Raw genomic sequence first — 10,600 nt, 5'->3', positions numbered from 1 at the left:
TGGACTTGATGGCAGTGCGTTTGTTGTTTTGTCCTTCTTTTTCACACCTACCTCCCTTCTCCTCCCACCCAGTTACAGGAAGATGGGAGAGGGAAAGGTAGGCAAAATCCAAGGTGAAGGGTGATCAGGTCATATTCAAAGGTTATTTTCCAACTCTGTTTTAGGGGGGCTGGGGCAAACCTGGCCATGGGGGTGGGGTGATGATACCTGGGCTGGTGCCGGAATAGAGTCCCAATTACACTGGTTGCTGACGGGGAAGGCTGCCAGAAGAAGAAACAAATCTGTGTTGGAAGAAGTACGGCCAGAGTGCTCATTCGAGGCAAGGACGGTGAAACTTCATCTTCCACACTCTGCACGTATGGTCAGGAGAGAGAACAGTCCCCGGAGAAGGACATCACGCCTGGTAAAATAGCAGGACAGCAAAACAGAGGCAGGCCCTCGAAAGGTGGATGGACAGAGTGGCTGCACCGATGAGCCCAAACACGAGGACAGTTGCGAGGGTGGACCAGATGGTGGTTCGTCCTGTTGGACATCGGGTCGCCGTGAGTTGGAAGCAACTTGATGGCACCTAACAACAACAACAAAACCCCAAGGACTGGTCCAAAAGAACACGATCTCAGGAGACAACGGTGGCTTGGAGCCCAGGACGGGTGCCTGTGGTGTGGAATAAGGCTTGAGCCCAAGGGGGAATGTGAGGCTGTGCATTTGGGGGGCAGCCAAGAGCTCACATCTCCTGGGCATCAGGAACAAGTCAGAAATGCTGCTTGAGGCTGATTGGGGGGAAAGGGTTTGAGCTCCAGGTTGAGGTCAAGGTAAGGACATGAGCATCTTGTCCTTGAGGGGCACAGGTATAGGAGGGCTAGTCTACTCAGATGTGCTGCACCAACCAAGACAGTCCTTGCTGAAGAGCTGTGAGATCTGTAGCCCTTCTGCACCCCCACATCAATGCAGTGTCTTTCTTATCCTTCCATCTCCCTTTGTCTTGAACTGCAGGGTTGTTCCCACCCCCATCCCCACCCCCAAAGCAGTGCATCCACTGTCAGTAAGGAGCGCATTCATGGTTATTAGTTGTCTGCCAGTCCCCACTCTAGATCTGCAGGGATAGCTGCCGCCGCAGGAGAGGAGAGCCATTGTGTTTTATTCCCCAGTGGGAGCTGGCTTAACATCGTCCAGGTCCGCTACACTGGATGGCAGGGACTCAGGCCCTCTGACATTTCTACATAGAGGGCCGTGTTGTTAGGGGAGGCAGGGTTGTGAGAGCGATGTTCCTTGTGGTTTTATGATACTGAGCTGCCTTGTTTGCTGCGCAGGGTCGATGCTGTGTGGTAGGGAGGGGATGCGGGTGTTACAAAATCGTTACAGTCCCAGAATGTCTACCTCGGCCAGGGAGCAGGAGGACCTGACTCATGATTTATTAGGCCACGGCACAAAGCACACAGGCATTGGCCCTTCTGTGAATAAGCAAACAGAACCTTCCCAGGTGCAAAAGAAGCTTGATTCAGGATTTCTTCCTCCTAATTTGAAAAAAATTTAAAAACAGTATCAAATTAGGGAAGTGTTTGCTTGAAGCAAGTTACTGTACTAACTTACCAACCCTCCCCTGTTGGAATAGAATCAGTAGAGTGGTTTCAAATGAAATGAACGAGCAAGTTTAACACCAGCAGACCAATGCGATGGGCATCTTTTTGGGAGGAGGATCACCTTCTGGTGAAATCTCAGTGAGTTCTTCGGGCCTCTGGGCAGGTTGGTAGGATGAATACAGACTGAGTGCTCCCCCAGAGCCAAACTCCCTGCCATGGGGTCCCGGCCCACTCATAGCGACTCTATAGCATAGGGTAGAGCTGCCCCTGTGGGTTTCTAAGACTCATGATGGGAGTAGAAATACTAGCTCTCCCTTGGAGCAGCGGGGTGTTTTGAACTGCTGAATCAGAGAGGAGAAACTCGGATGGGAAATGAGAAACTGAGAGAGGACGCAGCACATAGAGAAGGTTCACCCACCTTCAAACCTCTGCTCTCTCGTTGCTGTGTGTTCACAGAGGGGTTATGTAACTCTCGTTCATCTCAGCACCACTTCAATACAGTGGGGGGAAGGGGCATCTATCTTAGTGGGCGATTTGCTGACTATTTGAGATAACGCGAGGGAGCTTCAAAACTAAAAAATTAAAAACGAATCCCATGGATTTCCAGAAGAGCCTTCAGATACATACACTGCTCGGCACATAAGCCACTCACAGTTTGGAGTCAGGAGCAGGAGCGTGGAACTGCGGTTCGCAGCCTTCTTGTTTCCTGCAAAGCTGGAGCTCTGTTGGGTGACCAACGAGGACAGAAAGACTAGAAATTCCCAGCGCAACTCAAACCAGCAAGCCTGCTGCCCTTGGTGGATGCCAGCAACCACGTGCGTACCTGTGGGACGGTGCCCCAGGGGTGGCGTTTGGGGAAGTAGATCTACAGGCCTTTCGTCTGAGGTGCCTTGGGTGGACTTGAACCACTTACTTTCTGCCAACAGACTCATCTTCCCCTGTAATATAGAAATGAAGACCTGTCAGCCATTTATCACTGAGACCACCGGGGAGAGCAAACAAAGATGGACTTCCGAGAAGAGACAAGGGAAACACTTGGAGGGATGCTTCCTGTGGTATTTATGGTCCAGGTCTATTCCGCCACTACTGTGAGTATCTTCAGTTCTGAAGACCCACCGTGTCCACGTCACCACGCTCAGGTGCTTGCGTAGGGAAGCACTACCAGAAAACCCTACTCTGTATCGGCTCAGAACTTCCAGTCTTAGGCCAGAGATGCGGAGACTGGATTTGCTGTCCAGGAAGAAATTCCTAATGCCCTTTGGCTGCTGGGATGAGAGAAAACTACTCCTACCAAACTCACTCAAAACCAATCACTGCCAGCAACTCAATTCCGACTCATGGTGGTCCTACAGGACTGGGAAGAACCACCCCTGTGAGTTTCTGAGACTGGTGGTTTTGAACTGCTGACTCTGCGAATCACAGCTCAACCCATAACCACTAAGCCACCAGGGCCCCTCTCCTAACAAAGGAGTGTAATTTTCCCTTTTCTTGGTTCCCACGTAAGGTCTTGGCACTCCAGAGACAGAAGTAAAACAAATTATCCAGGGCATTTTAGGGCGCGTTATTTAATTAAGGTTTATACAGGAAGGACTGTGAGGATGGCCTGGACCTGGCACTGTTTTGTTCTGTCATCCAGGCGGGTCACTGTGAGTCAGAAGTGACCGGAGGGCCCCTACCGACAACAGAAACGAGATTTTCTGAAGTACATTTACGGTCACATAAAGAACATACTTTGGACATGTCCTTGGAAAGACTAGTCCTTGGAAAAGGCCACCAGGCTTGGTAGAGGATCAGAGAAAACGAGGGAGACCCTCAGCAGGATGGCTTGACACAGTGACTGCAGCCATGGCCCCACCGTCACAATGGCGAGGATGGTGCAGGACCCCGCGGTGCTCTGGGTAATTCAGGGCTGCTGTGAGTTCAAAGCCAACGCCATGGCAGCTAGCCACGAGAACCAAGACGTGGGAGAGGACCTTGTTTTGGTGGGCATATTTCTTTGAATGATATATAACCTTCAAGCTCTGGCTTCTATTTAAGCCACCCTTTTTGTCGGGAAGATTTCTTTTGCCTTTTCACCAAGCTCACGTGGCCCATAGGCTTCTGGATCCGAAGGACAGGCAGGATCTGGGTTGGAGGAGATGTGTCTTGTATTTCTCCTGCAGAGAGAGATGGAGACAGACAAAGAAGGAGGCAAAGTTGATGGAGACAGTATTTCAGAGCTGACTCACTGTGTGGCCACGAACAAGCTCTTTAATCTGTAAAGTAGGAATTTAATTATTTAGACTCAGAGTCCATTCAGATGCGAAGCAGCGTAATTTATGGACTGTGAATTGATTCATCAACCTGAATGGTAGCCAAAACCAAACCGGAGAGCCAGAATCTGAGCCTAAAACAACATCTACTCTATTCAGTCAAGAAAGCTGGTTCAGTATCTTGGGTCTTTGGTTACCTCGAGAATAGTTTTGGTTTTTTACCCCCCTTGGATAGAGGGCACGTTAGTTCCTTAAATAGTGAAAAGTCCTGAGATCCGTGGGTGGGCAAGGACATTTCCAGCATTTCCAGGATGACCCCTGTGTCTTCCCCCAGAACTCGTCTCACCTACGTCTGGTGGAGTATTGGTTTGTGTGTACCACAGAGGCCGCAGCAAACACCTCCTTGACACGTAGTGGCCAGGCGGGTGGCGCCATGGTCAGTGTTTTGATTGAAATGGATGCAGAAGCTGTACAATTTTTGATTTCTCTCTAAACGACTTGCTCCTTGAGTTCCAGCATGGAGGTCTCCTTCCCGAGAGGGCACATGTTATTGGTGGCTGTTGGCTTTGTCCAGTGACCCTTGGAGCGTACCAGTCATGCCAGTTGTTCTTGAGCGGATTCCGACACATGAAGACCCCTTGAGGGTCAGAGTAGAACTGTGCACCCCAGGGGTTTTGTGCACCCCTGTGGCTTTACAGGTTTAGATAAACAGGGCTGGCTTCCTCAGCATCTCTAGATGGTCTTGAACCTCCAAACTTTCAGTTAGCAGTTGAGCATGCTCACCCTGTGCACCACTCAGGAACTCTTGGAGCCTAGGGCTCTCAGTCTATAGATGCATTTGAAAGAGTACAGCTCTCTGTGTTAGGCTAGTAGCTTCTCGAAAAATATATGTGGAATGAATGACTACGTGGAAGCAGTTTAAAAGTTAACAGAGTCGATAAAAAAATCTCTATTAATGAATTGGCAAGTTACCCTGTAGGAGCTCAGTATTTGAGGGTGAAGTTGATCTTGTTAGAAACCAAACAAAAGCAGCACCCCCAACCACCCCCGCCTCTTGCAATTCTCTTTTACTATAATTTGTTGCTTATAACCATGCTTGGTTTTAACTATATATTCCTGCCTACTGTGTTTTCTTCAAGCCTACCTATAAACAAATTATGTATTCATAATCCCGGGGCAGGCTGAGTGCATTTCATCGAGCCAGGAAAGCTTCCAACACATTAAGTGTTCTTGAAGGTAATAAAACGGAGGACTAATTATCTAACTGGAAAGATTATCAGAGAGATGTTGGGCATCTTGGCACACTGGGCTTTTGCCATCCTCTAAAGTAGTGCAGAAAAGTCAGCTTTGAGAAACAGCAAAGAGGAACCACTCTAACCCAGTGGCGTTTATTACATCTATGGGGTGGGTGTATTTATAGTCTGCTGTGCACAAGGACAGGACTAAATAATGCTTCGAGTGTCTGAGGTTGAAGTGGTAATTTTAAAGTACGTGGTTGGTGCTCACAGTGGGAGGCCGTGAGATTTTTACATTTAATGATTACACCTTTTCCGTAGCCATCTGTCTCTCTCTCCTTAATAAGCAATACTCCTGATCAGGGTTGATTTGTGTACATTGATTAGACCATTATACTTGTTAAATATTAAAGCATTTTCCCCTCGCGTGAAGTCTAATTAGGGAAAGTGTTCCGTGCACCCTCGCGTTATCATTCAGAATAATAGCCAGGCCATTACCCACGGCATCCCTCAGCTTCCTGCCCCATTCGTCTTTCCTCCTTCTCCTGTCAGGACGCCAGTGTACCAAATGGAGTGCATGAAACTTTGATGAAGCGCCCCGCACTAGTGGACCATTAAGGGGAACCATCCTCCAAAGATCGTGGAATCTTTAAAAGACGTGTAACCTGGGGAAACGTGTTATCTACAGTGTGCATTTTCATGAATCAGGCTCCCGATCGGAGAGATGCTTGAGTTATTGGGGGGACTAACCTGTACGCTATTCAGGCATCTTCAAGTAGCTTCAGTGGATAAAGGCACAAGGTACAAATGCTGATGGGAAAGGAAGAAGATAAAGCTAGAGAAAGCCAACGGGAAGTGGTTACATTGTATGCATGGCTGCAGACACAAAGTATCTTGTTAGATATGAAACCACAATCACCAGAGAGTCCCTGTAAACCATCATTTATGCTTTCAATTCATTTCTCTATTCAATGTCATTGACAATGTACTTGAATCATGGATTTCACAGTGGACTCTCTTCCAATGGTTGTTGGCTGCTGCCCAGTGGTCTCCAGCCCGTGTGGACTTCATGGCAAACAGGAGACATTGCCTGGTCTTCAGCCTCCTTCCTGGGTGTTTACAGGTTTGAGCCCCTTGCTGGAGCGTGGGTGTAAGTCCATCTTGTGGATGATGGCTTCCCCATCTTCTGCTGGTCCTTTGCTTTATCAGACATGATGCTCTGTTGGCTCCATTGGTCGCCTTAGCATTGAAGTAACCTTCTGTCATACTTCCACCATGACTGATACATGTCAGGGGAGCCTGCCCCTAACAAATCATCACAAGTCTGATAGGCACAATTGTACAGTGATAATAAGTAAAGATTATAGAAGAGTCATAGAAAATAAGAGCCATAGAAGAGAGATGGAAATAATGGAGCCAGACACATTTCATGGTGGCATGCTCACCTCAGCCCTGCTTGGTGGGCCACATGGAAGGTGGGAATTGCAGGAGCAAGGGAGGGGTCCGGGAGAGAGTGAGAGGTGGGGGAGAGAGCAGGGGAGAGCTTCTTTATTGCTAACCAAGACTTATCTCTCTTTGGGGCATACAAGCCCCTAATTACAGGTAAGACATATGTCACAGGAAGGGGTTATGCTGTAGGTACTGCAGCTATGAGAGGGGGATGATCTAGAGATATACATGTAATAGGAAGGGGAGGTATTGAGGGTACACATGTGACAAGATGGACGGATTCTAGACACAGGGAGGCAGCTTAATTTAGGATGTCACTGAGCTGGTCTGACCTGTTCTCTGGCTTGCTATTGAAACCATTGTCAGTAGGGTGTGAACCCCACCTACAGGGACCAGACTGATGGCCAGAAGCCTTTAGGGAGAAGTAGTCCATTGTCCTTAACAGCAGGGAGTGGGTCCTACCTGTGGTGGGACCAGACAGTAGTCTGGCAACTGACTGCCTTCAGGGAGAATATCTCTAAGCATCTGACTTCCCGTGTGCTGGCAATCATCCTCTGATGTTTGGCATATCTTTGGGTAAGACAAGCTAGGGAAAAGTCTCTTTATAATCATATATATACATACATATATATTTAAATCATTTTATTGGGGACTCATACAACTTATCATAATCCATACATACATCCATGTGTCAAGCACATTTGTACAATTGTTGCCTTCATCATTCTCAAAATATTTACTTTCTACTTAAGCCCTTGGTATCAGCTCCTCGTCTTTCCCCTCCCTTCCCACCCCCCTTACCAACCCTTGATAATTTATAAATTATTATTATTTTGTCATGTCTTACACTGTCCACTGTCTCTCTTCACCCACTTTTCTGTTGTCTGTCACCCAGAGAGGGGGTTAAATGTAGATCTTTATAATTGGTTCCCCCTTTCTACCTCATCTTCCCTCCATCCTTCTGGTATCTCCACTCTCATCACTGGTCCTTAAGGGTTTATCTGTGCTGGATTCCCTGTGTTTTCTGTTCCTGTCTGTACCAGCAGACATTCTCTGGTCTAGCCTGATTTGCAAGGTAGAACTGGGATCATGATAGTCGGGGAGAGGAAGCATTTAGGAACTAGAGGAAAGTTGTATGTTTCATCGTTGATACACTGCACCTGGCTCGTCTCCTCCCTGCGACCCTTCTGTAAGGGGATGTCCAGTTGCCTACAGATGGGCTTTGGGTTCCCACTCCGCACTCCCCCTCATTCACAATGGTAGGATTTTTTGTTCTTTGATGCCTGATACCTGATCCCTTTGACACCTCATGATCACACATGCTGATGTGTTTTATCTATGTGGGCTTTGTTGCTTCTGAACTAGAGCAATGTTTGTTTACCTTCAAGCCTTTAAGATCCCAGACGCTATATCTTTTGTTAGCTGGGCACCATCAGCTTTCTTTACCGCATTTGCTTATGGACCCGCTTTGACTTCAGCGATCGTGTTGGGAAGGTGAGCATCATGGAATGCCAGTTTAATAGAACAAAGTATTCTTGCATTGAGGGAGTACTTGAGTGGAGGCCCAATATGACTGATATTTTATCCTCAAGTGTCTTCAATAATTTATCTAGCATTTTGAGGTAGCCACGTTGCACCCCCTCTTATTTTTTGTTTGAGGTGTTCATAGTACTTTCCCATTCATGATTTAAAATTCAGGATGTATGTATGCCACAAAAATGCCTGCAGTGTACCAGGAGCATGAGGTCATGTATGCTCAAGCTATTTTCACATAAGGTGGATAGGCATGAGCTGGAGCTGGGCTGGGCCAGTCCATGGCTTATTGTGCTTAGAGAGAAAGGCTTGCTTGTCCAGCATCTCCATCATCAATTTCATAAACTGCATGGCTGCCAGATTTTCCCCTCTCAGTGGCTCCAGCAGCTCCTGTGTGGGTGCTTGACTCCCCTTTCCCGACACCAGCTGTCCACTCAGGCAGTCTGTCTGGAAAGCAGCGCGTCTGTCTCCTCCATGTGAGAATGTATTTTGAATGTAAAAATGAGATTCAGCACTGAAGTAAAAATGCATGTATAAAGGCCAAAGAATGGAAGGGAATGTAGATATCATCTGGTCCAATTTTCTTGCTTCCCAAGTGGGAAAGCAGAAGTTCATAAAAGTGAAGTGACATACCCCAATTCCCGTGGGGGCTAGTGGCAGAAATGGAACGGGCCTTCCGAGAACCTCACGTCACCCTGCTAACTTTGTCTTCAGTGCAGTGCAGACTCTGGGCCGACAGTGATCTGTCAGACCAGGTCCCATTATCTGGGTCCTTTACAGGTACAGTATGTTATCCTGGCTAGGTTGGGGAGATTTCGAAGGAAAAGTTGCTGCCTTTTGGATAGTTGAAGGAGATATTGTAGTTATTGTTAGGTGCCCTTGAAGTCCCCCTCTGCCCCCGAATTCATGAGACCCTGTGCCTTGTGACTGATTTCGGATCAGACCCTTGTGAAACATAGGATTTGCACTGACTGGCTTTCAGAACTGGATCACCAGGCCTTTCTTCCTTGTCTTTCATAGTCTGGGAGCTCCGCTGGAAAGTCCCCTGCACTGTGCTTCGTGGCAGCACACATGTGCCCAGTGACAGAGGGGTGGTGGATGTACTTGAGGTGGATTGACTGGGGGATCCGTGTCCCACGTGGCAGGCGAGTATCAGAATCGGTCTAATCTGGTTCGATCCAGGGTTACAGGAGGAGGAATTTCCATTTGTTAACCAGCCTATTGTGGTTTTTGTTTGGTGTTGTTTTGACTTACCGTGACCTGTGCACCACAGGACCACGCGCTGCCGGGCCCGGCGCCGGCCTGACAGTTGTTCTCTTCCTTGAGTCCGTTGATGCAGCCATTGTGTCCGTCCATCTTGTCCCCGGGCTTCCTCTCTTTGGCTGCCCCTCCCCTTGACTAAGCATGACATCCTTCTCGAGGCACTGTTCACTCCCGATCACATGTCAGGACAAGACGAAGCCTCGCCATTCTTGCTCTTGCTGGAGGAAGTGGGAAGTCAGGGATGGAAAGTCCCACGCCTGCCCTTGGGAATCTCCAGAGTTCAGACGGGAGCCCGAGAGGACCCCAGACTGCTGTCCTGGGTTGATGATCCAGGGGAACGCTGGCTGCAGCTGGGTCAGGCCAGGACTCAGCCAAAGGGGCAGGATCTTTGTTCCCTCGCCACCCACCCCCCCACTCCGGCCGTGATCACCAGACCCCTGAGTATATCATCTCACCAAGAAACCGTGGAGGTGGAGGACGATGCACAAAGGTTTATCAAAGATTCATTTACCTTGATAAACAACTGTCATGGGGATTGGGACCGTCTGCAGCATGGTGCTCGGTTAAGCACATGGGGACTGATGTCTAGTACAGCTGGGTCGGGCAAGCTGAATTTACCAGCCATGGATCTTCGGCAAGTTACTTTATCATGTTGAGCCTGGGGTTTGCTTTTCAAAAATCTGTAAACTGGGAGCAATAACCCTTGGATTGTGCTTACTGGGGACACAGTGCTGTTGCGAGTGCTTTAGTTACGTCCACTCATTTAACCCTCACACAACACGAGGAGGCGGGTCTCACACTTGTGCCCATTTTACAGAGACGGAAACCGAGACCCAGAGAAATGCCATGCATTGTCCAGGGTTACACAGCTCTTCAGGATTAGACCCCGGGTCTGACCTCAGCAGCTGTTTGCTCTTGGTGGCCTCCCTAAGCTTCCTCTCAACAGGATGAAAGTGAACTGAAGAGTCAGTAGGATAAACACATCGGAAAGATTAGTTAACTTCATCATTAGGTATTAGGTATCATTAGCTAACATTGCTAAATAACACCTCCAAAGTTGCACAATCCCCACTTTTCCACCTCCAGGAGAAGCAAGGACCCCCAGGAAGCCAGGTCATAATCAGAGGCTTGCTCTGGCAAGTACACAGTTAACGCAAGAGCTCGAGACCTTATGAAATGTCCCCCCACACGGCAGATAGTCTTGCTATTGCCAGGGAGTCCGGTGAGTCTTGACCTAGATGCCTTTTTAGTTGGATGAGTTTGCTTGCTTTGCTCTGAGGGTGACGGT

This window comes from Tenrec ecaudatus, chromosome 8 (genome assembly GCF_050624435.1).
Source record: "Tenrec ecaudatus isolate mTenEca1 chromosome 8, mTenEca1.hap1, whole genome shotgun sequence".
Lineage (NCBI taxonomy): Eukaryota > Metazoa > Chordata > Mammalia > Afrosoricida > Tenrecidae > Tenrec > Tenrec ecaudatus.
Note: the sequence above shows the minus strand (reverse complement) of the source record.